Source organism: Triticum aestivum, chromosome 1D (assembly GCF_018294505.1).
Source record: "Triticum aestivum cultivar Chinese Spring chromosome 1D, IWGSC CS RefSeq v2.1, whole genome shotgun sequence".
In the NCBI taxonomy this organism is placed as follows: Eukaryota; Viridiplantae; Streptophyta; class Magnoliopsida; order Poales; family Poaceae; genus Triticum; species Triticum aestivum.
Genome location: NC_057796.1, coordinates 70,751,919 through 70,756,866, shown reverse-complemented (window position 1 = coordinate 70,756,866; position 4,948 = coordinate 70,751,919).

Sequence of the window (4,948 nt, the reverse complement as noted above, 5' to 3'; positions counted from 1 at the left end):
CGCTAACAACACTTATCGGACTACACACATCAAATGTATGATCACTAATAAGTTTGTTGTTCGTTCCTTATGGCCTGTGAACGGTATTTTAGTCACTTCACTTTTCGGAGGAAAGTTGCAAGTGTCAGATGATTCAAAATCAAAAAGACTTCAAAATCCATCATAATGGAATTTTCCATGCGGGTTTCTCCAATGTGACCAAATGTAGTGCCACACTTGTGTGGTATTCTTTTAGTCTTGCGACGTTTAGCGTCAATGTTATGGATGTATCATATTAACATCAATATTCATAACATACATGCCATCTTGGATGGAAGCATGGCCCTTCATGTTATTCATAATACTTAACAACAATTGTTGTTTTTATGAACAACTCTTTTGCAACAAACATTGTGCAATGGGCTAGAGTGTATGAAACTCTAAAATGAATTATGAAAGTAAACCCAGAGGTATTGTATTATTATCAATATTCATAACATACATCTCATTCATAATGAAAGTATGGCCCTTGTGTTATTCATAACATCGAACATAAAAAGTTCTCTTATGAACAACCTTCTTGCAAGATACCTTATAGAATGGGCTAGAGTTTGTAAAACTCTAAATGAATTATGAAAATAAATACAGACGGCAATACACCGATGGAAGGTATAGTAACATTTACTATGTTCCCTGTGTATACCTTAACCTCATTTCAAGCTAGTCTTTTCAGGCCATAGTAGCTCTTACATTGATTCGTAACAGAATGCAATTGAGCGGGTATCTTTGTGATTAACTCACAATACCCAAGAATTAGTGATTAACATGTTTAACCATAATTCCCAAGAACTATATCTTTGACCAGCCTACTATACATTTAAAACTTGTATGACATTCATACATGAGCTGGATATTCTAGCCATCTTTCTTTCTGCCTTTATACTTCTAACAGTTTAACTTTTAGTATTTCTCCTACTCGCAAAAGAAGCACCCAACTTAAGAGTGGCGTTAGCCCCGGACTTCCTAGGCGTGTAAGTCGTACTAACACCCTTTGGACACTTCCTTTCTCTTTAAGTTGTTGTTTTATTCACCTTTCATTATATGACAGGCGTTCTTCTGGATCCCTTTCCCAACAGTCAAATGCATAGTAAACACTTTTACTAATACTTGCAAACAAACATTGCTTTGTTTGTATCTGAAAATAATTTTCAGTTCCATGAATATCATATAACTATCCCAACTTTCGAAGTTTGGGTTTCATGGAAGCAAACATATTCCACTTGACCGTAACGGAATTCTAACTTTTAGATCGAAGGACGAGAGTCACATGATCCATAGCATTAGCGGGAGGATACGGAAAGCATGTGATAGGACAAAGTCCTTCTCGGCACTTTTGAGGACAATCCTCATATTACGTTACCAATCGTAAAGTTTTAACCAGATATTTAACAGCTATTCAATTTTAATAGGGATAGTGGAATCGCGAGCCATTATTCTACAACTATTTTGCAAGAAACACTTAGACAGTGTTCATAATTAATTGCACTGAGAATTAAACGTGTTAATTCAACAGTGCGGTCCCACTCAAATCAATATCTCTCATAATTGATTTACAGTGATTCAAGATCCATATTTCTATTCGATGCCATTGACGGGTTCATCACTGATGACACGAATTTCAATCGGTAGGACAACTTGCCGATCACATCTCTATGTGATTCTTGTTCATCTTTCGATGGGCGTGTTCCGAGCTCAGGACTCTCCTGCCTGAACGTCAAAGACAACCAAGTGATCTTGCTGCGAGGTCTGACCTCACCCGCCTCATTCCTCTCGATTCGTTCGTACTCATGTGTACATGGCGCACCCTGAAAAGATACGAATTTCAGACGGTGCTACACTTGGGTGAACACTAACTACTTTGATATTTTAAGTGAGAGATCACCCTAATAAAAAGCAACTACCGCGCAATCAAGAAGGGTGCATCATAAGGGATAAACATCTCAGGCAATTCATAATAGCATGATATGGTATAGCCCTTCCTAACGGAGAAGTATTTCATTTCTTCGTCTTCGGCATTCACGTCGGTGTTCACCTTCACGAAGATTGCCAGCACCCTGTTGATGCACCAGATAATATTGCTATCTTATAGCTAATAAAATAAGTGCATTACTTAAGGTTGACACGCAGGTCATTAAAGTGCAATCATATGGCTCCAGCCATCATGCCGAATCATGACAAATTACATCATATAGTCATCTCATACATAATCGAATTAGTATGAGCACTGCTATACCACATCACATGCACATCCTGCAAAACCAAGTTAGACGCCTCTAATCGGTTTATGCAAAATTTATTTTACGTGGCTTCTAAGGTTTTGACTTAAACCGCAGCTACCAACGTTTTAACATCAAGTATGATTATTCAAGTTGCTAGATGAACATCTCGGGGTGTATGAAACACAAGATAATTAAATCTCGAGCCCCATACTAAACTTTGTCATACGCATGACCCCCGTGCAGATCATATCTGCAATGCCCTTTCATCTGCGAATTTCATCTTTCTTTTGACTACGGCAGAACCCAAAGAACTGATAGCACTTCCTTGATCAATCAGGATCACGGATTGCCAGAACTTTGTCAAATTCCACCATGCTGTCTCGAGATTGAGCAAACACAAATTCTAGGGAAGTAACAAGAACGTCGGGTAACAGATTTCATCTATCACCCGCATAAATAATTTTCAGCAATAGATCTCATCTACTACCTAATTATATTATGCAATACCCATACATCTCTATGTATTCTAGATCGCAACCTGCATCTACGCATAGCACGGCTCATGATGCCACTGTAGGTTAACGCGACAGAAAACAAAAAATTTCTGACCTACGCACCAGCCCAGGACCACTATGGAGACTGCATACAAGGTTTGATCTTTTTCGTTACCGACTCGTAGCGCAGCAGGAAGTAGAGTCGATGACGATCGGCGGTGCAAATCCCCGCAGCTAGGATTTACAACCTCCCAACCGCGAGGATGTATACCCTCATCTGCTCCTCAGACAGCCCTCCGGGAGGCAGTCGAATAGTCCCCCGGACGGTGTCGCGGACAGCCCTTCGGGAGGACCTTCGAAACTCGAACGGTCACTCGGACAGCCCTTCGGGAGGACCTTCGAAACTCGGACGGTCACACGGACAGCCCTTCGGGAGGCACTCAAGAACTAAGACCGAAACTACGATCTCTCTACAGAGTTGCACACATACGGTCTCATCTATCCGGCAGGGCTTCGCCATCCAGAACTAATTCCCACCGGAACCCAGACAGCCTTTCGGCTCTACGAAACTATTTCGCTGGGAGGGAGAGAGAAGCCAGATCATGCATGGCACTTGTATGTGAGAAGGGATGCTCCTTTAGGCAGCCCCCTCCACCCGTATTTATAGGCCAAGCCCAAGGGTGGCTTCTCCAAGAAGCCAAGGGGGGAAATACCAAAAAGGCCCTCAAGGTGGCTTCTCCAAGAAGCCAAGCAAAAAGCACTTTCACTATTCATGACGACATTTTTCAGCGTCCGTTCGAACTGAAAATATTTATGTGGGCTTAGAACATTTCCAGTACCCACTAAAATAATTTTCAACGCGTTCCGAAACAATTTTGGTTTAGTGATTTTCATCTGCGAAAAGCAAACAAGAATGCGTTTTCACTATTCATGAAGACAATTTTTCGCGTCCACTAAATCCGAAAATATTTCTGTAGGTCTTAGAATAATTCCAGTACCCACTAAAATGTTTTTGGATTCGTTCTGAAACAATTTCAGATTAGTGAATTTCATCTGCGAAAAACAGCCAAAGCGGTACCGGCAGCTCCGAAACATTTTCGGTTTTTATTTCTGAAAATTCCAAAAAGTTTCCAGAATGATTCTGGCACCCTCCAAGAATTATCAGGCATGTGCCAAAACCATTTTGACTTAATGGCATACCCCGAAACAACTTTTTCGGTTTCACCGAAACTCATCCGGTGACCTCTCTCTGCGGAACTTTTCCGCTGTCCGAAACTTTTCGGTGTCCGAAACTTTTTCGGTGATTTTCTCTCAGACTCCTTGTCTAGTATTCAGCAGATAGATGACCCTTAAGCATGTGACCCTATAGGTTCGTTGAAGTATAGACATGACCCGGAACCCCTTCCGATCAATGATCAACATCGGAGCCGTGGACACCCATATTGACCCCTATACCCACACGAATGAATATTCGAGTGAACCTCCAGTTGCAGTGAGCTATTCCTGTTGCTTCGCGATATGTTACAAATACCCGAGGTGAGACATGTTGGCATTCCCGTGGATCAACAACTTGTCCACTATGCTAGTTACCTTGTTACTGGTATTGTTCTCTTTTCTCGTTATCTTGTTCCGGCATCCCCGTGATCAAATCACAAAGTGTCTGGCCAGACGATGATGGATACCGTAACACCGAGAGGGCCCGAGTATATCTCTCCATCGTCGGAGGAGCAAATCCCAATCTCGAGCTATCAAGTTACTTAACACTTTCCCATGAACCCATAAGCCGCCGAAGTAGCCATCCAGTTACAGATGACGTTTAACAAACCCCAAAGTTCATGAAGCAAGCATGAAGAAACTCGATACTCTCATGGTCTAAGGAATTATGCAAACATTAACTATCTCTGTGTTATAAACCATTAACTTGTGACGAATGTATCTCATAGCATAACATCAATTCGGGTCGATTCAACACAAATGTCCTTCCTGACATTGTGCCCTCAAAGTTGCTTGGCATAGACATGCCCATGATTGGGAAAACATAATCATCATGCAACACTTGAGCTAGTATTAGGGGCACGACTAGGAATACAATTTATCGTTTATTATTCCACACGTGCATATGGGTTCTCCCCAGAGCCTTTATGGATATACGGGCTCGGGAACCACAGCAGTTATAGCATGGAACATAAACATAAT